The 26,432-nt window shown below is 41.3% G+C and overlaps 2 protein-coding genes across 12 annotated transcripts in view; one reads left to right on the forward strand and one right to left on the reverse strand.

Moving 5' to 3' along the window:
• Positions 1–26,432, reverse strand: part of LOC145944878 (protein turtle) — a 247,977-nt gene that overhangs the window by 180,071 nt on the left and 41,474 nt on the right. The window lies entirely within an intron of this gene.
• LOC145944884 (uncharacterized) overlaps positions 1–26,432 on the forward strand; it is a 219,505-nt gene that overhangs the window by 155,255 nt on the left and 37,818 nt on the right. The gene's annotated exons all lie outside the window — the stretch shown is intronic.

A 26,432-nucleotide genomic window follows, 5' to 3' on the forward strand; every position in this document is an offset into this window, starting at 1 on the left:
TCATTCGACAAAGCCGCCAGAAGCTCTTCAACGTCCCGTAGACGGAAAACGAGCAGTTCGCGGTAGAAATCCTCGTGAAAACAGTCGGTGCATCCGGCAACTGGCGGATCTGAAATCCTCTCAGCGCAAATCTTTCTCCGCTGGAATATTTAGCGGCCGAGCAAATCGCACAACGGATGTAATGAAAATGTACGGGGAAAATCGCTCCCTCCGTCGACGGGAATTTGAAAGTCTCTCTCGAGAAACACTTTAATTTCGTGCGAAATAACGCTGCTCTTGCTTTTTTTCTTTTTTTTTTTTTTTAAACTCGACCGGCATTCCGCATCAATATGCTGTCGAAAAGCAGAAGCCTCTCCTTTTCAAATTGGAAACAACGCGGATATACTTTATGCAAACACGTCTCATTTAAGTTACAAGAGGCAGAAACTATCCCACCCTACAGTCCATGCAAATGATAATTCATGCTCAAACGTTGCTCGTTTTAACAAAGTCGCAAACGAACGGTAACGCGAAAGTTCTGGCGAAATTAATTTTCTCACACGACCCTTGTAGTCCCAAAACAGAAATCGCGAGGATCCGGTGCAACTAAAAGCGAGGCGCGCACGTGCAATTCATTTCGCTCATTCATTATAGATTTTAATACCAGTCGCGTCGGGATCTCATCATAAATTAAATCCTGGCACAGACGGAATTCCGACGGTACAGTCGAATCTGCGCGCGATACGATCTGTGGAAACGCGGAAACGCGGATTGTAATTTTTGGAAATGATTCTTCCGATACTCCGAGCACGCGATACACCGCTTTATAGTCAATGCGCTGATTTTAATTTCGTTAATTTAATTTCGCACGCAATTTTAATGAAGTTTGCGACGAGCAAAGGTATAATAAATTTTGAATAAATATTTATATCGCGATTTATATTTGTAGCGTATGAAAAAAAAAAAAGAAATCAGCGTACAGAAATATGCATAAATTATAATACGAGTTCTACATTGTAACGCAATATGACACGTACGTATCATTATACATGCATATTTTTGAAATTTATTAAAATTTTATTAATTCATAATATGCAGAAAACCGTGTAATTGCTTTATATAAAGGAATATTAAATCGAATTTAAAGCGCACGATCGCAATAAGAGAGAGAGACGAATGGCAAAATAGTAGCATAAATATCAAAAAGTACGCCAATGTAACGTAGATTCCGTGTGTTCACGTGACTGTGACGTTCGCACACTCTCCGACGTCCCAGAACATATCCCAGGAGGGCACGCGAGGAGAAGCCATTAAGTGGCACCAGCCAGTTTTCCCGTCGTTTCTTCGCGATACCGCTGGCTGGCAATATATTTCCCTCCCTTTTAATTACACGCATTACTTACGCTCGTTAATTAGCCTCTAGCCGAGGATCAGAAAGCCGGGGAGGGTGAGTGCCAGACATCGGATGCAAGCATTTGCCTCGAGTACTACCGCTCCCCCTTTCTCCCCCGCTCCCCTTTCCCACCCTCTACTAGAGGAAAAATCTCTCTTCGCTTGATTATGATGTCAATCTCACGGTCTTTTGAAAAAAATAAATGAGAAAAAAATTTCTACTTATTTACGATTGAGGAAATAACGCGATTATTGCAATCGCACGCAGAAACTGCTTGCGATAGTAAAGAAGATCTATCGACCTCTTAATCAAGTAATTTGCGCAAAGCAAAATCGATTTGGTCAATTAGTACCCTTTATTCAATCTATCTTCAACGGATTAAATAAAAGAGACAGAGAGAAAGAGAGAGAGGGGGGTTTATCGTCCCCAAAATATCGATCAAAGAAGAGTTTAAGAATGTCGGTTGGTTTCATTCAATGTGATTATCGAGAGCCAACTTTGAAAGCTTTATCAGCCAAGTCTGAGCAAGTCCACATAAGTGTACTCCTTTTTTTAAGTCAAGGAAAAAGAGAGTTTTTTTATATTTTCAATCCGAAGAGAGTATCGCGAAGAACGGTCGGGTGAGGGGGCAGGATCTCAAGTTTCTCCTTCCAATATCTCTCTCCGAATTCTTCTATCGTATCTGAGAAAGCCGGCTTCTTCTCCGCTTTAAAAGCTGAAGAAGTCGACGCTACCCTTGGAGAAGTAGACGACAACGAGGAGGAAGAAGAATGAGATCGTCGGTAAATCGTTGGCGGAAAATCGGTCCTCGGTAACTTTTATACGGCAACATTTCGCGGTGTATTACTATGATATGCTAGGCGCCAAGTACGGTTGAAAGGGAATAAGGGGGAGGCTTCTCGCATTCTTCTCTATTTGCATCGAGGCTTGCTATTCTCCTTTCTTCGCGGTCTCAATTACTGATGCGCCATTGTCGGCTGCTTCTTTCAATTTGCCGAATGGCACTCCAATATATAGTTGGTGAATTACGGTAAGCTACTTATAAAAATGGGGTAGAGATCGACTGAAGTGAAAACGTTTGAAAATCGTACAGTTCATTGAACTTTGACTTATTCGTCGAGTGTACACGACGCCGTTTACCAATATGATTTAAAATATTATATATTTTGGAAAAAAAATTTTTTAATCTCGAGTATAAATAGAAGCGTTTTTTTCCGGGGTGAAAACTGCATTGTTTTTTTATTCGCTCGAATTCGCAAATCCACATAAAAAACACGAAATTGGCAAAATAATAACAGATACGTTATTTTCTTTCAAAGTACACATTTGCTCGAGTATCGCCTCCATAGTTCATAATCTGCAGCTCTCTCCTGAGGATCGCGACTGTTCATATCGAGAGAGAGTATGCTTCATGAAGATACATGCACCGAGTTGCCGGCAAATACAGAATCACGGATCCGTGCTAATAATTTCACAAGTTGGTCGATAAATTTCTAGTAAGGAGGTACTATGAAAATCGTAAGCGTAGAAACGCGAGAATTTGACCGTATATCACAATGTGCACGCGCGCTAGGGGAAAAAACTTTACCACCCATTGCTAGAAAATATAGCACCCCACGGTATAGGAAGGATCCTACAGCGAGCGCCGTCTGACTCTGTCTCATATGTGCATATATTGTATATACATATATAACTACTGGTTATGTAGTACAAGTGACTGTGATAAAATATAAGCAGAGCTCGGTCTGAATTGTATTTCGGACGAGAGAATAAAATATTATTATATATCGATTTTTCATAATTCATAAAGTTTGTAAAAGAACCGCAATTTTTAGATATAAAAGATACTTTCTTCAATCTATTATTTTTTATTGAGACAAGTTTATTTATAAAACATTTCTCATTCGACGACGATGTCGAACAAAATCAAATATGTCAAGTTAGTCAAGTTTCGAAAAGCAATCTCTATATATTATCTCTAATTCTTCAATAAAATAAAAAAAATACATTTTTCTTTTCTCCAACTAACAGCAATATATATAAATATATATATCGCAAGTCTGTCAGAAAAAGCATCATCGCGAATGTCTCTTTTACTTTGTATTTATTCGTCTGATTCATTATTACGCCACTTGCAAACAGATCGCACTACGCCTTTGAAGCAGGACTCGACGAATATGGAAGTGTGTCATCGGGTCGTGACAACGGCTTCGTGTGGCGTACTTTTACCGATGCCTCGTTTCACTTTCGCACGGGGCCTACACGTCAGGGTCATTCGCGCCGCTCGTCCGCGTTACGTCGAGTTCGCTCGCTTTCTCTCTCCGTGAACTTGAAATCGAATTATACACGCTTACGCAGCCAAGCGGTTACGCAATTCGTCCTGATACCCCGGCGCGTCGATACCTGCCAACGTTTCAAAGCTGAAACTATCGAAAATCCTGACAGCGCTTTTCGCGAAATTAACAGCGATGAAAATAGATGGAACAATTTATTATTTATTTCTAGTGGATTTTTTTTTCATGTGTGCTATTTAATCGTCGAATATTAAAAATTCAACTTTATGACAAAGAATACGCGCAATATCGTTCAATGGAATTTTTACTAAGAATAAATGGCCACTCTACGATGTGTAAACAAGCCGTAGATGAGAAACTCGCGTATATACACAAACGAAATTGTATAACGGGATTGCTCAGCACAAGAGTTGAAACACCGTAAATTAGATCTGCTTGATTTCTGATAACATTTACGAACTCTCGGTTACCATATACACACGACCCGATTAATGAATTACCTGCCGCGTGTAATTCTCCGCCATCCTCGAAGGAAATGAAGTCGAAGCAATGCCGGAAAATTGGAGACGCGCGCAAGAGAAACGGATTTATCGCTTAGGATCTCTCTCTCTCTCTCTCTCTCTCTCTCTCTCTCTCTCTCTCTCTCTCTCTCTCTCTTTCTCTCCCTCTGTTCCGGTAGTAATATCTAGTAATTCAACCCGTCTCTAGGGCGACTTCGGAATACGGCAATAACAGAATAAACATTATTCCCATGAGCACGTCATTAAAATGCGGCCTGAACGACATTAATTATTATTAGTGACTTTTGTGATTAGGAAAAGTCGAGCTTTGCAATTTCGCATTGCGAGAATATAAAGATCGATGGCGATTCGCCTTTTAACTTTTCGTTAGTTCATTTGTCATCGCTCTCTCCATTCAATTTGTCGCCGTTTCCACAACGTTCCATCCCTCGCAATATTCTTTTTCTCCCGCATGTGCGCTCTCCTAATACTGTACAAAAAAAGATAATAAAAATAAGCCCGCGCTTCGCTTTCAGAGGCTTCTGCCGATTTTTGTTCGCCCTATTGTGCCCTAAGTACAACGAGTGCCCGGGGTGTCATCGTGCCAGCTGCGAAATTGCCGGCTCCACACGCGCCAGCGGTTGCGTTAATTATGAGAACGAGATGATGAGTATGCGTTGAAAAAAAAAAAATGGAAAAAAGAGCGCGCGGAGAGCTTGCGGAAGAAAGGAAAGGGCCGAGAGGGCCCTGAAAGATCCCCCTTGCCGCGCAGCTTCCTCCCTAACGACGAGGGCACAATGCGCAACGCACAATTCCCACCGACATCGTGAATTCTCACAGAGAGCTCGGTGCTGGTGAGCGAGAGAGAGTGCGTTCACTCCGCGCTCGAGGAGTCGTCGACCGTTACTACTCTTGACACGTGGAATATCCTGTCGCTCGGCTGTCGATCACGGTTATCGATTATTTACCCGCGCGATCTCGCCATTGTTCAACTCGTCGAGGGATCGAGATACGTCGTTTCATTGTCTCGCTTATACCGCAGATAAACCGATTGCGTCTGCAGTTGATGTAAACGCGTTTGTGACTGCGGTAACTATTTCGTGAGCGCCGAAGTTTATTAGAGATGTGATTAGAATCGTTTTTCATCGCTATATATATGTATATGCGTGTGTGTCGCCTGACATTGATACGCGCGAATTAACCGAATGAACTTTGTTCCCTTCAGTATCATGACTGTTACATAAATATTATATTATAATAATTGTCATAGATTATGCAATTTAATTAAACATGGATATTTTAGATTTTTGCATAATGTATAGCTACAACCTTTAAAAAAATTTAAATTTAAAATTTTCCAGAAGCTCTATTACTATACATGCTATTCTTATAACCGTGGCGAAATCATGAAAATCGGATAAGAATAGTATAAGGATATGTCTTTGTTAAAGTGCACAGGCACACTTTAGCAGTACTAAGATGCGTACACGAGATATCGAGGAAAAAGCCAATCCGCACGAGATAAGCACCATTCAGCAGACACGTTAATCTCGTCCGCGTGTATGAACATCCGGGGCCGTTAGGCTTTTATTATCTATCCTTGACTGCGATAATGGTGTTATTTATATATGGGACTCGTTTTTCTCACGGTGTGCGATGCACGTAACGTAGGACAAATGCGCGCACCTGCCGAGACATATCTTCAGGGAGTGAGATGAGTTCTAAAAGAAACCACGTGTATGTACACAACGCAACTGTATCCACCGACACCATTGTGTATCGGATAACGACTTCTAAGTGCAGAAAAAGAGAGAGACAGAAAGATAGAAAACTTGCAGTAAAAACATTCCTTTTCCTCTTCCTCAAAAAGACACTTTACGATATTCGACAAGGAACATAAGCACATCCTAGCAAGATTATTTCTCGTCTAAAGGTGCCGTAATTACGGGGTGCTCGGCAGGAACTTGAAGTAATCCATCTCTTTAAAGAATATTACATCTTGTGTATTTTACATCTTTCTCCTCTACGTCAACATTTATAATTGTAAAATAAATTTAATTTATATTCGTATAATTTTTAGAAAAATTTAATCTACAAATCTTTTCTAATTGATGTATTAACATATATAATAAAATTACAATTTTTATTTCAAATGCAATGATTTCTCACGAGACTCTTAATAAATTTTACAGAAGCTCTTTACGCATCACGACGAGTTATTGAATGGAATGTCAACGAATGAGATTTATATTCACATACCATTCTCTCACGATATTATTTTGTAGCCATATATTTCAATAAACTGGAAATTCTATAATGGAGATTGACAGTAGCAAACGTGCAATCGCACCCGTACCCCGATCAACATAAGTGATTGTAACGCCGTGCACCCCGATACATTAACTGCAGCTGCTGCAGCATTTCTGCATAGGACGGATCAGGGGAGCGCAGGATATTACATTATGCGCATATGGGTCACATAAATACATCGATCTCATTAGTCGCCGATAACAATCGGGCCAATTCATCCGATCGCCGTCAATGACAAAATTACTGAGTGGGCAGGGATGACATTTAATTATTCAGTGACCTAAATCAAAGTGCTCATGCATTTAATCTGGCTAATTTTCTCAAGTTATGTAATCGTTACATCTTGATTTACGACATGGCTTATAACAAATCTAATTGTCATGCCTATAAACTGCGAGTGATAATAAAATAGAGAGAGAGAGAGAGAGAGAGAGAGAGAGAGAGAGTTTATAGAATATTTTTAAATAAATAACAAAGTGTATATTATATGTTATAAAATAACATCATTTAGATAAAATTATTAGCTCATTAGATGCCATTCTATTTCAAAATTTGTATTTAATATAACGTAATACCGAGAATATGAGGAGAATATGGGGAAATTACGCTTATTAGTCGTTATCAATTAGTCATTTATAACGCGAAGCGCTAATAAGACTTCGCTCTTGTTTCGTCCATAATGGCTCATTAGCCGATCGGAACTGTATAAAAAAAAAAAAAAAAAAAAACACGAATAGCTTCCAACTACCGAGCTGGGAAACTAGCCCGCGTCTGATTATCTCGTTAACGACGTCATTGGCAGAAGAATCGATGCGGCGGCGATGCGCGGTTGTATTCCGACGTTTTAATTAAGCTAATGAAAGAAACATTTGCAAAAGTTCTTACGGATATATAACCTAGATATAGAAAGGTTTATAGTTTTCCGCTCTTGTTTTCCGAACCAGATAATAACTTTTCATTCGTATTCGATTAATTTACGTAATTTTTTTTTTCTTTCAAAAACACAAGATACACGTATTTCATTTTACGTCGCGTCTTTTTCTACAGTAATATTTTTCTACGTTAAACTTGATCAACGATTAATTTGGCCGCGGAAACGCGGAACAGAACTTTCACTTTAATACCGTGCGAAATAAAAGCGACGAAAGTCTTATAAGGTCGCAGATGTTCAGCCATTTGTGACCCTCGTAGAAACTCAAGACCGGCAAGATAGCTAGAGCCAGTCTAATAGCACTTGCTCGAATATCCTGGGACTTCTATCACGGTGGATGGGGCTAAAGTTAGTAACTAAACGAGTTTCTCACTAACAAACCCACTGGCACGAAACGATGTCGCTGACAGTCGAGGCTTACAAGGGAATCGGTAGAGAGGTTGCGTTAATATTGTTCAGAAGTTCGCGCTACGTGATATAATGAGACTGAGTGTGGAAGAGAAAGCGGAAGATAGGATACGGGGGGTTATCCAATAAACTGAAACAATAAGTTTGACAACGACGTTAGCACTGAAAATAGATTCCGATGGAGGAAGTACTCGGAAGTACATGGCATTGCAGTGCGATCGAACGGTCACCCTAATATTCCCGTGAAAATTCCATCACTTATATAAGCAACTTATTTTTTTCACAGTGAGAAATTAACATAAACGTTTCTAACGCGCGAACGTAAAAATTAAAATAATATATGCTACGCGTAATATATATATTACTCCAAAAATAAAACGAGATCTCATTTATGCAATCTCTGTTTCATATCGTCGCTGTGCTGCATATATAAACAAGAAATAATAAACAAGAATAACAGTTTTTTTTTTCTACGAACAGCTACGAAAATGAAAATGCGTAATGTCTTTACATTTTCGAAATAAAAATTCTATTAAACGTTTTATGATTTTAATAATTAAATTTAAGATAATCTATCACTAATTTTAAAATCTGAATTTTATTCACAATGCAGACTTTAAAATATCAAAATAAAAAAATGTGTAGTTTAAAGAAATTTTATAATTTTCATAAATTAATTTTGAAAACACATATTTCATCAAATATTTTCCAGCAAATAAAAATGAATCGTAAGACTCGAAATATCTTAAGATGCGTGGTGTCCCGTATATGTTTCAAAAATTCATACGCGCAGAATAAAAACTGTTTCCAGACGAGGATATCGCGAGTTGGTTGTTTCTCGAGCTTTCTCGCAGCGGTGCAAGGTGCTCATCCTTTTTATCTACATCCGCAAACGGGCAAAACGCGGCTGCGGTGACTGCTATACGCGGGGAAACGAAGGGCGGGGAGACGGTGCACTCGACAACTTGTGGATCGTTTCATTATCTTGGAAAGTGGTACTCGCGAGCGCAACTTCTAAAGTACGCCGCACGGAAGCCGGGCCATCCGCCGGGGCGGAATAATCGTATCACTTGGCGTAACCTAGAGGGATGAAGGCAGAGAAGGAGAGTCTTTGGCAGCCTCCGTCTTGACATGGTCCTAGCTCAGCTACTAGATAGTATCGCCGCGAATCTCGGCGCGAAATTCCTGAATATATATATCCACCACCTTTACCTTCCCTCTCTCCCAGAGATACGCGTCCGTAAAAGACTTTCGCGTGTTTAAAGCCCCCGTGCTCGTCATTCAGCGCAAGTGCGATAAACCGGCCGCGTGTTTCGCATACCATCGCGTTATCTTCCATGACGAGATAGTAACGAGATAGTAGTAAGTTGAGTAGACTCAAAGTAACGTAATCTCTATTTTTCGCTACCTGATTTCTCTTCGAAGCGCGATAATTAGATTGCGATTCGTGTCCAAGTTACTTATCGTTGAATTTTTCGTTCTTCCCGGAAGCGATAATTTTTATTGCATTAATAATACAATGACCGAGATGCAAGTTTTATTTTCTGCATCTGGTTGTAAGGAAGATTAAATCCGTTTCTCAACCTTTAGATTATAGTTCAAGCGCTTTTACCGTAAAAGCATTTTCACAATGAGATATTTATCTTCCGAATTTTTGCACAAGGGCGATGGCAAATTTGTTGTGTTCTCGTGAAAATCAGAGGGAATATAATAAAGTAATGGATGCGGCGATATTATAGACTTGGAAATCTATCAAAAACTTTCGAATCTTTAGATTATAAAATAACCATCATTCCATCGCAAAAATCTGCTATTACTCGATGAGCAAACAGTATTGTTTCCCGATTAAAAGAATCAATTATAACGCATACATATTCTCTTAAATTTTACTAATTCAACACTTTGCTAATCCTGACGGAACTGCCTTAATAGGATATAGTTTTTACTTCGCGATTCCAATTTGCAGACAAGGCTACACATTCTACGTCACATTTGCGAGGTTAAAAACGCGAGACGGCGAGCTGGCGAACTCATTTAAACCGCGAATACCCATGTAGGTGGAACCCGGATCCCGCGTTCTTTACCACTTACGAGCAATCGTGTTCCCCGCAAAGTTTCGCCGAGAAACCGAAGCCAGAGGAGGCTCGCAAAAACTGCGATCATGCCGAGATGGGTTTGTTCGCGGCGTGGCGCGGTGAGAAAAAGAAAGAGAGAGAAAAGAAGACAAAAAAAGAGAAATAAGAACTTACCCGAGGCAAGGATATCTACTTGCTTGTGGAGGAGAGAGAAGAAGATACAAAGCGCGGCGACGCGGTGCGGTGAGCCAGTAATTAAATTTGCAACTGCTAATCAAGTTCGAGGGAGCGGATCGATGCCAGCCGAGAACCACAACGGCCGCGAAAGAGGAAACTGGATGGTACGAGCGAGGGACGAAAACGAGATGAGAGCGAAACGCTCGTTGTCGAAAAAAAAAGATAATAGGACTTCGGGTCAATAAAATCGGGAACAAACAGGACCGATCAAGCGGGAGGAAGCGACATATGAAGCTTCTGATTGAAGATAACCGTGACAATGATCAAAAGAGAAAAACAAATGCAGAGAGACTCGGAGGAGAGCGCGGGGAAGAGAAGGAGAGAAAGAGGGTGAGAACAAAGTGAGGAGGAAAGAGAATCGTTATTTTTTTCGACCACCTAACGATGCTCTTCCTGCGTATCCATTGGTCTAATCGGTCGTTCGGTTGCTTCGTATGAATATAAAAGGTCGTTGCGTGCGTTCGTGTTGTATCTCACGATTTTCGTCTATGATCCTTGCCCTCCATTCTGCGAGCGTGTGTGTGCGTGCGCGTCCTGGATATACCGGAAGTTCGAATCATTATACGGACGATTAAGGGGAACGTCGTGAGAGCAGAAAACGCGACGCTCACATCCGTATCGTCATCATGGACAGTGCCCGTCCCTGCCATGCGTGAATTATACGTGATTTCGTCGTGGATTAATCGCCGTATCGTGTCACAGCTCAATCAGAACCGGAGCAGAGCGAGTGGAGACGAGTGTTCGTATGCAATCGCAATTGAAAGATAAATGATGCTGTTGGGGTTGGATGCTCCAGGGTTAAAAAAAAAGACTAACTGCGTTCGCGAGATCCGCCGATCCTGACTATGAAAATCGCTATGAAAATCCGAAAAATAATACGAATTCGTTCGACAGATTGACAGCACAGATTTAAAAAGAGATTGCGAGCATCCGCTAACTATATATTGGTAAAATCCGATATCAAATTTCCCCAAGGGTAAGTCTATCACAATCAATTTGACGATGTTGGCTGGGAGGGAATTTTTGGAATTCCGCTGAAAGTTTGTTAACTCGCAATACAGAGATGAAGATCGTATAGACAGAATAATATTTATAACGATGAAAAAAATAAGCCACTTAAAAGCACGTTCGTTTTCGACTTGTAACACAAACCTTTTTCTAACGTGCACAAATATTTGCCATTAAGTGTGGTAAACCGATTTTAATGGATCACGCGGAGAACCCCCCGAAATTACGTCAGCTGGCCGATGGAAGCGACCAAGAATCACGAAGCGCACAAGCGGCTCACTTACGGCGCGGTTAACGTTCGTTCACCGATCCGCTTGAATTTTTGTCCAGCCAGAACATGGTGGAGAACCATGTGCGAGCTACGAGAGGCGCGTTCGAGCGTGCGTTTATCCAACCGCGCGGGACGTGCACACGCATTTGGAAGGCGGCCCATGAACCAATACACCGTTCCCGGCCACAAACGGACTAAATATTTGCGTCGCATTAATTGCAACGGCCAGCGCCCAATACTTGGCTAATTGATATTTGCGGAACGGTCAGCGCGCAGTAATTCCGCTGGCATTCCGCTAATTAAAATATGACGCGACACCGTATGCGAAATCGCGCTTGTAAATTCGACCGTCGTCGCTGCGCATCATCGGGTAGGCAGCATCGTCATTGTCGGTTCCTCGCCACTGTCGATGTATATATCGCGAGTTACGAGTAACGACGCGAGGACGAGATACCGAGGAGCTTTTTTTCCGGAAATCGATCGCGGTGCCGTCCGGAGATATCAACCGACTTCGTGACTCGTCGATATAGCACCCACTGTCAGGTTTTGTCAGCGTGTGCTAACCAATCAGCGCGATTCACCAGGGTTTTCCACATGCCGGAAATAACCCGCAAATCTCTGATTGGCACCTCAATCGAGTAAATCATGCGTCGATCGGATGGCCAGAGATTGTCGCGAATAGAGGCGTTCGGCAGGTTATTGCGGTGCAACAATAGTCGACGTTGTAATGAGATATTTGCAGGCGCCTAGGAGTTTACCGTTTATACCACTATCGCATATTTTTTATTTGCGCAAATCTAGGGTAAAAAAAAAAGAATCGAACGACGAGATTGTCCAAGTCTTTACCTGCGTGATATTTGGATCTTAATCTAAATACCCACGCATCCCTTACAACAACGATTATCACCGAGTGTTTTGTCGGCAACAACAACGATAAATGCCTTAAACAAACGATAATTGAACTAACTGTAATTAGATATTGTGATAACCAATAATATTGCGTTATTTATGAAGCGTAATAGTAAACCGATACGTTCGTTTGCTAGGGTTTACCCGAGTATACAATAGATACATTATAGGTTTGGCACTCTGAACATGATTAATATGCAAGCGAATAATATAAATTTAATGATACCGAAAATACCCGCCATCTCGCGATAATGCAGCATACAACATGCGCATAATAATTATATGCACTTCGCTCGATGTGCTTTACAAACTACGATATACGGGTCCCCGAAGCTTTTTTCCATGAAATAGCATTTCCGTTCTCCCCCTCTCTCTCTCTTTAGTATTATTCACTTTGACGATACGAATCAACTTCACTTTTTTTCAAAACTATTGACGTTGACATGTCTTTTGTACCTGTCGTGTATACAATATTTTGTGACTAAAAAATATTTTCAGCCCGCAATACATTTTCTGCCGGAGAATTGCTGTGTCGACCGAGTCATAAATTTGTAGTAAAGTATCAACGCCAAAAATTCTAAGTATTATTGACAGCGCGAAATTAACCGAGGCATCGTGCAATCATGGATAAAAGCGGAAAACCCATTTAGCTATTTCGCTTATCGCTCTACCGCACGAGAAATTAACAACTTAAAGTTATCAATCGCCCGAAATAACCGGGAGCCCCGGTCTTGATATCTCGTTTATCGGCCCTCGTAAATCACCGCTGCTTTATCGTTCCATTACGAACTCATAAAGGAGCGTCCGCTGTTGCGAGAGGTAATCCTATTGCTTAATCCTCGAGCTTCCCGCGTCGCGATCGAAAGTTCGCGATTACGAGGGCGAAGTCCGCCCTTGCCCTTCTCCTCGGTTATCAGCCACGAAATGTCCCTCTCCGACAACAGACCGCCTTTGTCGGATCGGCACGTGCGGGCCAGCAAACGCTGGCAAAGCAAATTGCCGGGGTTTGTGGCACTCTGAACTCGACCACGCAAGCCGCCCCGCAAACCAAAGGATACTTCCGGCGCGTACGAGAAAGCAGTGTCCTTTGCGAGCGAGCGCGTATCGAAGGACGCCCTTGCTTTCAAGTCGCCTCGAAATTTCGAAAAGCAACAGCGTAGCTACATATTATGACTCGAAAAAAAAAGTTCGAAAAGGAGTAATTGTAATTATTAAATTCATAATTTTATTTCTCACATTCAAACTATAAATGTTGATATATTTTTTCATCACATTTTAATTCTCCTTCTCAACATATTGATGAATAGATCTTTAATATTTGCAATGTCAGGAAACCGTATGAAACCGCAGTCTCGTTTTCGGTCATTTCTTAAGATTCGATTTATGGTTTTCAAGCGTCGCGGCTCACACGGCTGCGAATATGTGCAGGTGCGAGTGCAGCCTAGGTCACATGCTTCCGCCGGACACGTGAATTTATAACGTCTTCGGCGCGTTTGCGAACGGTCTGATTCGACATTGAGAAATGAGGGTGAGAGGAGAGAGGAATGGAACTTTCTCGCCGGCGTTTGTCCTTTTTTTTTTTTTTTTTTTTTTTACATCGACGTTTTTCCTGTCTCGCTCAAACATCCGTCAAGAAATCCCGCCCGGAAACGGATTTATGGATTCTTAAATCGCTTTCGATCTTTCGATGGATTAATGTTCGATCTCGCGTCCGCAAGCGATCGTACGAAATTTTTTCTCGGTTAGGGTGAGAGACTTACGAGGGAAACGGTTATCACGGTTACCCCTACCGCGTAAGATAAGAATAAATTTTGTTTTATTTGGCTTCGCGATTCGCGGTGAGAAACGATCGGCGACGAAGCTGCGGATAACTGTGAGGCAGTTACTCGAATTGAAAACTCTCGATGGTTACAATTCGAGTCCGCCCGTTGCCAAACGTTTTACGCTGTCGCAACGACGTAAACGTTTATCGAAAAATCATCTACTCGTTAATTAACGACTGCAAAAATACGGGAACACGATGAAGTTGCGATCGCGCGAAATATGTGGGAGTACTGTCCATCCATTAACTCGCTTACTCTCGGAAAACAAAATTCCTATCTTTTGCAGCATATATGTTTTCTAGAACATATCGAGGCCAGAAAATTCCCGCATCCCGGAATTTATGGGAAAATTGGTTTTCCAAAAAGAATAATCTGAAGATACACAAAAAAACTTTCAAATTTTTCCTCAAAATGTAGAAATTGATTCGATAAATCAAGCGACACAATACCTGCAGAAGTTTCTACAAATATCGTTTTGCCGTCAAAAAACACATACACGTTTAACAAATTAATGTCTTTTGAGAAGCTAATGACATCTGAAGCAAAAGTCATTATATACGCCACATAGCAATATTATAGCAATATAAAAATCCATAAAAATACAATTTTAACATAATAATTTGCGTGCATAATTACTGACATGCAATCACAGACTTTTACATAAAAAAATATTATGATAAATTCAATTTTTATAAAGAAATGAAATAAATCATTTAAAATATATGAATATATTATAGTTATAATTTAATTGTTGATATATTAATGTTGCAATACAAAATATGCTTTCCATATAAAACTTGTTTACACGAATAGACTTTTATTAAAGAATTTTATTAAAGAATAGAATTTTATTTAGTTAAAATGTGAAGTAAATTTAAATTTTAACGCGCTAGAAAAAACCAAACGCGATAGTGCATCAGTTTTAAGGAAAATTAAATTTTCATTTAAATTGATTAGTTGTGTGCACAGAGTACAAATTTTTCTTAATCCGATATCAAGAATTTCATTCATTATAAAATTTCACTAATGCTACACAGTATTTATTCGTTGCGTCGTAAAATCAATCGAATTTTGTTGTGTGTTGAACGAAAAAAGTTACTATCTTGCATATCATCAATACACAATTATCTATTTTTGCATCACAACTGTACACATCGGCACATTTATATTTATGTATAAATATTTTCAATAGTTATCTAATTTCATTCGCGCTTTATCGCGACGACATTAAATTCGGAATTTGCCAACATACTTTCTCGAATCGTCCTCGCTAGTAACAAGGGCTTAAGATTACACGCGCGACGTACGTCCGTAACATTCAAGCCACAGTGTATGTAGAGTACCTACAGGTATTCGTTGGCGGTGCTCTCTGAACACCGGTTCACCTTGGACGTGTCTCAGGCTCAGGCGCGCCTCGTGTAAGCCTCGTAGGAGCGTCAGCTCGGTCTTAGGACATAAGGACTATAATTCGATCAGAATGCCGAGGCATGCTGAGTAACGGTAGCTGATCTTAGGAGAAGGGCTCCGGGATATTTCAGTAGGATAGACCGATACGCCCTGACACGATACATAATAACAGAATATTATATCTCGCGCGATAGACGCTACTAAATAATAACACGTTCGCCGTAAATTCTAATTGATGCAAGTCTAAAAGCCACTCGCATAATAATTCATGATTATCGGCTGCTCGTACACGTTAATGCATCACTATTGATACATGTGACATATGTTAATGCTATAATGCATTGAAATTATTATTTTTTTTAAAGTCTACATCGTGATTTATAGTATATTAATTAATACATACATTGACAAGTGTCAAACGTGATCTCGTGTAACGAAGACGAGAGATATGTAACAATGTGTATTTCTCACAGTTCCGTAATTTCCTATATCCCGATCTTTTATTAAACGACCTGATATATCAGATAATAGGAACCCATAACAAACAATTGAATGAACGGCGGAGTGATAGGCGGTCGAATGTGCGGTATGCGGGTGAGACGTGTCGGGCATTGCCAAACTTTGGAGACCGCTGTCAAAAGCATCGGGGCGCATTTCCGTGGGTCCGGTCGACAAGAGTTATCACCGCGGAGTGATGAGAATCCAATATACGGCGATAAGCCGTACGCTTTTTCATCGGGTGAGCAAAAAACAATGGGAGCGACGCCTAAAGGGTCACGCGGGCGAGATAAAAGCGTTACTGTGATGACACCGTGATGAGTGACGCGACCTGTGGAATCTCTCTCTCTCTCTCTCTCTCTCTCTCTCTCTCTCTCTCTCACCCCCTCGTCCGACCTCTTCGCGGCTTTCATCAGACGACTGGGACAACCCACTCTAGGGAATTCATCTACATCGAATAAGCGCGATGTCGATGTCCTTCCCCTGCTTGGCGTGTAAAGCCGGGTATTGTCTCGGAATTTTGCCGACGTCGAAAAAAAAACGCCATTTATCCGCGAGCTGTTATTATTCATACTTGCGCTGCGAACGAGCAACAAATCGGCGAATATCATAAAATTTATTATCATGAATTTCCTTCGATATATCACGATTTGACGAAAATATTATATATATCGATATATCGATATAAAGTGGCATATAATATAAAATACGTTAAATAAAGTTCTCGAACCCTGACCAGCAACGATGCCTGAATATCAAGATGCCTTTATATCCTTCAACACGCTACAATACTCTTAGTAACAACTCGTAGGAATACCGAAGTTTGCTCGGTCCAGCATGTCCTCGGATGTCAACGGCAGAACAAGCTTAGATTGTGCTTCTAACTTCGATATTGCGTCCGCCACCATCCAACAACACTATACCGAAAGCTACAAGCATCGCAATACCGTAATATAAATTGATCGATACGACACTAGCGTCAATTGTGTCGGTCGACGCGGTTCGTACGATTTTTGAAAAACCGGTTTCGGAAACAGCGTCTCTCTCTTTCTCTCTCCAATAATGCATTCGACAGCAGTCGAATGCAAAACCCTAGTTTTGCCCTTCGAGGCTACGTGACGACCTTTCGAGTTCCTTCCACGGCGCGGTTTCGCGTTCCACGTGCGCGTAATGTTTCGCTCAGACTTCGTGTTACGAGTTACGGTAGTTTCGAAGTTCAAAGTTGATTGTAAATCTCGCACAATCGCAAAGTTTTATAAAGGCATACGATCTACGGTAATGTCGCCGTGCGAATAAGGACCAGCGTTTAAAATCGCTTCCTATTAATTACCATAATTAATCCACGTGCTCTTGGTGCGACGTTTCGTAAGAGAAGAAATGGAAATTAATGACTCGCGATTAATGGCCAAGATAGAGGCAAAAAGTAATGCGACGAAGGTGAAGAAAACGCCGTAGCTGTGTCTTTAATTCGCGGCTTCAGCAAAGCGTGCGCGAAATTACATCGACGATTTGGCAGCGATTCGACGGATAACTCAATCCTAAGGGAATACGATGCGATAAACGGATGTAAAATCGTAAAACGATCGTCTGGCAAAATTTCACATCTCGGCAATGATTCTCTGAACGTTGGGGGGTCACGACCGCGCCTTGAGGAAGCGAGCTGATCGTTCGGGAAAGTGAACAAACCACGTTCCATCCCCACCACCATGGCGGAACCAAGGTTCTCCCTTTGCTCCCTTCCCGTATTCCTACCATCGACGATGGTCTCGCAATTCTCTCCAGTCTCTCTACAGCATCTTCTCTCGCTTCGGCCGGGTCGTCTCTCATCTTTCTCTAGAACTCTCCTTCTTCCTCTGAAAAAAATCTCGCCCCTACGACCACACATCGCTCGTATACGCATCTCTTTTCGCTACGTTGTATTCGAAACCGTTTCCCCAACCAGTTCTCTCGTTGTCTTCGTCTATCTCACACTGTCTCTCGATCTAACTACCATCGACGTTTCTGAAGAAGGATCCGGCTATGAATTCGAGGACGGTTCGAGAGAGACCGGTATGCGAGCTCCTCCGTAGAACCGGTAGCCATAGTATGAGTAATCCTGACGGCGTGTTCCTATGTTTACAAACACGGACGAGATGAAGAAACCGTGAATGGAGTAATACTCCCAGAGCCCTTTAGATCCGACGCAAACGTTTCCCTCAATCTAATCTTTCATCGCATCTTTCGATAAAATTATAGTAAATAAGCTTCAATGACTGAAGCCAAAAGAAATCTTGTATAGTTATAGTAAAAAAAAAAGTCTCTCTCTCTCTCTCTTTCGAATGCTTGATTGAAAATTGCCTGTAATATTGATCTGAAAATCGCAAGTTCAAATTAAAGCCCATCATTAAGCAATGACGTTTGAATATGCATACTTTACTTTCGTTATATGTTTAATCTCGGACACGACTTAATCATCATGCCGCCAAAACGTTTCATTTGACTATGGAATTATTATCGAACGCTTCAGTTATCTCGTGTTAGCACAGGACAATGAATTCGAGATTAGTCGAGAAATACGGGCTCCGCCTCGAAGCGCCGAGACTCATATCCAAGTCTGATGTTGGATCTAGCGGAAGATGAGAGAAAGAGAGAGAAGCAAAAGAGGCATGGTAGACGGGGAAGCGAAGACAGCTCGTTTCGTCAGCTTCCCGTACAGTTAGAATAAACTTACTTTAATCCGTTGATCTCGAGATTAACGGGTGTATCGTGAAACAATGCTCGATAAATTTATTACGAATAGAAATAATAAACAAAATAATAAACAATACAATTTTGATAAAAAGAAAATTCTTTTCGCGAGAAGAAATATTCATTCGTTTGAGCAAAAATTTCATTATAGAAGATATGAAATGTTCTCCCAGAATTACAAGAGATATTTGAATTTTATATCGAAAGCGAAAAAAGAACCTATTTGATGAGGAATTAAGCAATGCGCTTCCACAGTCCCTCCTCTCGTAATACCGAAAGAAATTGTCGCCGAAAGAGATTACGCTGCTTGTTATTTCCATTGTGGACATGCCATTTGTATTCCCTGCCATGATAGTATTCGGTGCAACGACGAAACGTTCGGGTCGCCGGTTTATATCAGCCCGGCTCTTTCGCGCTTTCGTGTGGACGGCACGAACTCACTTTAATCCATTGATCTCGAGATTAACGGATACCCCGAGGGTCGTCGGTAAATTCCTCTATCAGGGGCGAGAAGGAGCGAGGAATGCAATACCGCAAAGACTGCGGTGTCGGTCGGCGGGGGTTAATGTCACCGTGCTAAAGCGGCGAAACGTCGACGAATAATATCGATCGAAGGTGCATTCGACTGACGACTTCATCCACCGAAAAGCGCAATTTATATTTCGAGTAAAATTAAATTAATTTTTTTTCGCGAATATAACGCAGTTTGATTAGCTTTCTCGTCTTTGACTTTGAAACATCAAACATCGATCATTATCAAAAGTGTACAATTTTAAAAAGAAATCGATATAATAACCATTTTAATATTAAAGTAAATTTAATTCTCTCGGAAAATCTCAGAGGCGAAACTCTGCGTCTGCAGTCTTTATGCACTCAGTCAAAGGTCAATTGTGTGAAAATAAATTTACATGTAATTGCCACTTGTCAGATATACTACGCCAGCATATTTCGTTATCTTGAAAAATCGCGCACGAAACACGAGGTTTACAAAGTATCGATCGAATGGGCATCCGTTTTTTTTACACAAGAAATCACTATTCAATTTTATTTTACGGCCAGAGGCTTTTACACTTGCTCGCCAGCGAAAGGCGAATCACTTTTCTGAGTGTTAAGTGTAAATAATGCAGGAACGTCGCGAAGTCGTGGATTTATGATTTCAGAGGGAAGACAGGCGGCTTAGACACGACATATATTATATATCTTTGCTATATATATAGACTATATGTAAGACTACATGGTGAGAAAAAGCCGGCGTCATCCCAGCTCGCGCAGTGATATAATTTTCAAGAGAATCGATCTTAGAGATAAAACCACATCCCTTGTGCGCCAAAATATATCCCTGTACGTGTTCGACGACCATACCTGTCAGGAGTGTCTCGGAGGAGGCGTGCAAAGGGTACAGGGAAAATCGCCTAAAAAAACCCGGGCTTTTAAGCAAGAAGCAGGGCAAGAGCCTCGGGATTGAGGTTGGACAGCCCGATTTTCCCACGAATATAACGCGCGGATTGACAATGATTTGTCGGTCGAGTTCACGCTTCTCGATTAAAACCCGCAGAGTCGGTGATAAATAGATAAATATATCAAGGGTCGCTTGTCTTATATCTCACGGTAAATTTATCCGACAATTAAGTCTGTTATAGCAAAATCAATTTACGGTATATTTCTAGAAAATGCGCAGTAATATCGGCGTTATTTTTTTGATAATGATGTGAATTTATAATAAGAAAAAATCTATTATCTACTAGTTCATCTAACTTAACGCCTAATATTTAGAAAAGCATGCCTATCATAATATTAAAACTGCAATAATATTAAAACAACTTTACAAATGACGATGATGAAATGCACGGACAATGCCTCGTATTGTTCGATACAAAACATTTCCATTGAGTTATTGTGGGAACAGGGTCGATTATGTCACTTGATGAGTTCGTGAGCAATGTATGAATGAACGTAAGAGTCGACTATAATTTATGACTCAGGCAAAGAAATGCGTTGTGCCTTCACCGTTAGTCTGACACACATACGGATTAAATTCTACCTTTCTATTTAATTTTACCTTAATTATAACTTATAACGGATACTCCAAGATATCTCGATCAATTCAAAAGAAAAATTACAATGCAAAGATACGGATTTTAAATTCGAAAAAAATTTAGTTTAAATATTGTAATACAAAATCGAATATTAGTATCTATATATTTCAAAAAGTCACGTTAAATAAGATTATTAAATAAAAGTATGCATGGATTAAATAAGAGTATTATATATTATAAGAGTTTAATAAAAAAAAAATATATATATATATGTGCGCAAATATACATATATGTATTCTACAAAATAAAGAGAAGTCTCGATCAAATTGGCGAGTGGTAAAGCAAGTTTCGTAGCGCGAAAGGACCTATCTTCGCGAAAATGCTGGATACAGCAAACTTTTGCCAGTTGAACGTCGGAATTCTGTCTCCGCAAATTGCATCCCATTCGAGATTATTTGAAATTCGCGGAAACTTCTACACCCGGTACAGTTTCCTCGCCGGTATCGCGCCGGAGTTCAATCAAATCGAACCTCTCCGGTTTACTTCGCACGAGTCTTCTCTACTTTTTCAAAGCATCCTGCTACGACATTAGAGATTGTATGGATCCTTTCTTTTTCCTCTCTTCTTATTGCATCCTTCTCTTTCCTCTTGCCTTTCTTTTTGCGTAGCTCCGCAATCTTTTCGTCACCGTCGTCTGGCACGCCTAACTTAACTCCGACTACTTATTACATCTTACTTCTTTCTTCCCGTCCGCTTTCACTCTTTGAACTCGAAACGAAATAAACCCGAGGACTTGCGCGCGTATAATATCTAATATCGCACGCGAATAAGAGAAGATGACGGCCCGGATCCGCCGTGAATTCCGTAAAATTACTGAAAATCGAGATCCGTTCAGCCCGGGTGAATGGGTGCAATTGCGGAAAAATGTCTAGTCACGTTTACGCGCGCGCACGTAACGAAGCGGCGATGGCGGCAGAGGGTGAAGGGGGTTGGTTGCCCCTTCCGTAGGAAGAACGCTGCGCCTAAGTTGCAACGAAAGAGAGATGAAATTATCCGACAAAAAGCATTTGCCATCGCGACTAGGAGTACGTGATTGCTTCGGCGCTCTCTGGAAGCGCGATCCGATTGCTCGGAGATCGTCCGTAATCAGGGATCGAAGCCGCTGGTAATTGCGAGGAGCCCGATTGAGAGGTGCGGCATAAAATAGCGGGAAAATCAGGAACAAGCATTTTGCGAGAGAACCGGGACGGATATCGAATTCTCGTACTTCTCCACCTTTACCCTCCTCCCTCTCGATGTAGATTAACGGAATACCTGATAGCGCGAGACGCAACAATCTGCGTGCGTTATGTTGATACGCAAGCGCGTGTACATTTCCTCTCGCGTGCTATTCGTTAGTTCTGAATACCGTGCATGTTCGAGGAGAAGCAATTTCCGCAATTACCCTTTTGTAATTGCAGACTAGAGTGCAAGAGCCAAACACAAACGCGCGTATATATACGCAAACATTACGAGAATTATCGAAAAGTATTGAAATATTTTTATGAACTAATGAAATGGAATAATGAATATAATTCATTCGGTTCGTTCTTTCATTATCGGTTGCCAATTCATTAAACAAAAGAAATAAATTTGCTTGATGCTTATCCAAACTTTCGATTGTAATCTGAAATAAGCATGAGCAATATATAATAAATACACGTGCGCCTGCACATATTATTGAGAATTAAAATTATTCGAAAATTATAATTATTATAGGCAACATATAGCGAGAGTTGACTATGATCTCAAAGCCGGTTTAATTGCGAGCCGTAGCAGCTAATTGAATCGTTAACGTAATCAAACAATTAACGTACGATCTTTTTCAAACGCCGTCGGCGAAGAGCCGTAAAAGCATGAACATGGGAAATCCTCTCCACGGGGTTTCAAAACGTATGCATATTCACGAAAGGTTGCGCGATAATGTTGCATCGTGCATTAGCGCAGAGATCGTTAATTCCATATTTACTAATTACATCAGTAGATCGGTGCAGCGACAATTTATATCACCTACAATTAACCGTGAATTATTCGGCCGCGGGTATAATCGGCTTTAGGCTGCGCTAAAATCGGCTATTACCGCGGAATGTTGCACGTCAGCGAAATGACTAATTGTTAACATGGGAAAACATACGCGGAAGGGGTTTAAATTCAACGCCATTCAAGCTCGATTGACGTAACTTGCGATATATCTCGACAGTAGATATGCTTTTATATAATATAAATATAAATACACATATAATATAAAAATAATAAATATAAATATAGTATTCTTTAAATAATAATAGAAATTACATCTGTACCATCTCGCACTTTCTACGATTCGTCAAACATTAATTATAAATTCGATCGGGGATAATACGCTTCGTAAATTATAAAGGGGACCTCATCTACGTTCTCCGAGAACGCAACCGACTGTCTCCCGTCAAGAGACGAGCTCGAGCACCGAGATCGGTCGTTTGCGCGCCGTTTAATGCAGGTGCATTGAGGCCTGTCTGCATCGCGCTGACGAATTACGTCGCTAAAGCTGACTGTACCTGCGAGCACGATATTCCACGCCATTTGCAGGCAGTAAGAGCTCCATTGCAGCAGTCAGCGGCAATGCGCGAAGTTAGACTAACAGACCGTACGAGACGTAGAATCGGTCGCCGAAATAACCACGCGAATAAGCAGAAGAGAGAGAGAGGATGAGAGGAGATGACGAACGAGGGAAAAGCAGGGCATTGAAGGAGAATAGATGGGCAAGAGTGGAAAGATTTCTGTTATTTGACGTAATGATCTGCTGCGGAATGCAGCAAGCGCTGCCACAAGCGCGGGATATTTCTCTTTTTTGTCAGGATTTTACCTGCCTTCTTCTCTGCCTGCTCATCCTTTCCGGCGTGGGCATTATTCGGATTCTTCATTGATCCGCAAAAGATATGAGAAAGAACGAATTAGCACGTTATTTAGGACGAGTCGTTTTTCCTCGATAATCACGCGATAATTGCAACATTTACATCATGAATGATGGATCGAATGATACGTGAGACTTGAAATAATTAAGTCCTATCTATATAGATTAAGAAATTTTATTTATCCATATTAACTTTAAAAAAAAAAAGCCCCATCTCGAAAGTGAATACCGATGTTGCTCGGGATATTACTATATCCGACCGCAAAGTTGGAGGGAAAAGTGATAGTAGATGTAAAAATTATGACACTTTAAAACTGCAAAGTTATTTTTCTCGAGGCTCGAGAACGTTTCAGAACTTAGTAGCCATTCTGAGCCCGCGCGATACGTTTCCGCGATAGCGAGTTTCATAGCGAAAACTCTTATTCTTGACTTCCGTATAGACTATACGTTTCATAATCCCGAAGTCACGGTAAAGTGGGTGGATGCTTGAGAAATTCTGTACGAATGGAAATTAGCGTTTGGAACGAGAAACACCGAGGCGTGAAACGAGGCGGCATCTAAAACACAATTCCCGCCATCGAGAAAGTAATAGCTTCGTAGATTCTCGTTACGTAAAATGCATCATGATGTTAAACTTTACCTGGACTTTTCCGTAACGCGAGTCCAAGAAATTTTTGAATTAATAGCAGCGCCTCCGAATTTACCGTGAAAGACGAAAGGACGCTACGTACAAAGTCTTCCGATATCGTTCGATAAAAATACTTCACGTAACCAAATTACCCACCACCCAACCTACCGCCGTTTCCCGATAAACGTGGAGGAACCTCGGTGTCGGAAATCTACCACTGACGGAGAGAAAACGAAAGAGACGAAGGCAGGGGAGGGAAAGAGAGAGAGAGAGAGAGAGAGAGAGAGAGATGAAGTGCTATATGGTTCTTCTCAATCGAGAAAAGTGCCTTTCGCGAGGATTTACAAAGAGCTGGGATAGCTTTTTACGCTCGGGAAAAGGCGGATAATATCGATACTCGAATAGTCGAAATAATAACGAATAATTCTCTCTGACGTTCGATAACGAAAAAAATAAAAAGAAGAGAGACATCCGTTGTAGCAAAGTGAAAGAATCCCGCGGAAAGTGATCACTTCCGCGTTACATCCGTGCGAGTAATAATTGTTCCACCACGGCGAGGAATATAACTCGAGTGTAGGCGGAAGCTCGAAGTTTATCGTTGAAGTTAACAAGAATCCGCAGAGTGTTATTAATTCGTCAAAGTAATTTCGCGCGGTAGATGTGTTTCGAACGATAACCGCGGCAGACCCGACAATGCCGGTGTCGGCGCGTCCCGGAAAGATCCTCTGGGAATCATCTTCGCAGCACAAAGCGCCATTATCATATACATGTTCATGCGCGGCAGTGAAATTTCCTGGATCGCAATGCGAGGGAAACATCGCGCGCGTGACGGCCTTGAGCGCGCAAAGCGCGAGGGAGATGTCATCTCGTGCGTCGACGCTCGAATGACTTTAACTGCTTTCTGCAATCGTGCGAAGAAATTCCTCCGAGTCAAAATATACGTGAGAAGCGATATCCGCGCACAATATCCATTGTATAAATTGTTACAGTCTGTCTTCACTTTTTATTTAATCTCCACCATTTTTATAAAATTCAAAATCTTTTCTGTACAAAAAAAAATAATAATGGAGAAATGTATGCTGAAAAGTTGAGGAGAGTTCTTTCAAGAGCGAAATTTTTTAAGAGCCAAACTGTGTCCGAGAACAGTTTTTGAAAATATAACGTACACAAAGTTTTTATAAAAATCATAATTTTTTCATACTTGGTGAATTTTTCTAGAGAATATCTCCTCGCGCGCGGATATTGCGTACAGTCTGACACGCGCTTCCTTGTTCTACTGGACAAAGGTACTCTTCCATAATAAAACAGGATTAGACTAGAATCCAGAAAGGATTCTGCCATTATCTCCCGTTACTGCCAGCCATGCATGGCTTGGTTTAGCGCTTCACAGTACTGGGTGTCAAGAAAGTTCGATGAAAGCGATCGGCGAGATCTTCACGAGGCAAGCAAGTAAGATACGAGAATGTTAAGACCCGTCGTGCCTCACGAAGCTGGCCCAATCACGCAAAGTGCCCTGCTTCCGTATCCCTCTCTCGCTCGATGCATCGCTATACCTACGTCTTAGCTCACGAGAGAGAACATTACACACAATCATACACACGCGAACGCGGACACTATCATTCGCATATATATGAACAGCTGCAAATATGTACACATACACACACGATGTGTACTGCAAGTAAGCGGGTAGGCAGGCCAAGCAGGTATCTCAGTGCAGGCCTCCATTATCGAACGAGAGGGAGCTCTCGAAAAGAGCGAGCGAGAGAAGGTGACGGCGGAAGCTGAAAACCGTTCTCTCTACCAGGCACCACCGGCCCTTCGGCGAAGAATCAATGCGACCACCCTTCGTAACTCGCCAGAACTTCTCTTTCCCACATCTCCCCCTTCCCTTTCCATCTTTCTCGAGAATATCCAGGACTACCAAGATCGAGGGTACGTGCACGACGTGAAAAAGAGCTCGATAAACCGCGCGCGATTTACGTACCAACGAATTTTCATTCTGATTCCGTAAATCCAATTTACATCGTGGATCGTCCAAGTGGAAACAACCGGCGAGACAACAAAGC

This window comes from Prenolepis imparis, unplaced genomic scaffold, assembly GCF_030444845.1.
Source record: "Prenolepis imparis isolate NDT839.2.m4 unplaced genomic scaffold, iyPreImpa1.0 SCAF_13, whole genome shotgun sequence".
Lineage (NCBI taxonomy): Eukaryota > Metazoa > Arthropoda > Insecta > Hymenoptera > Formicidae > Prenolepis > Prenolepis imparis.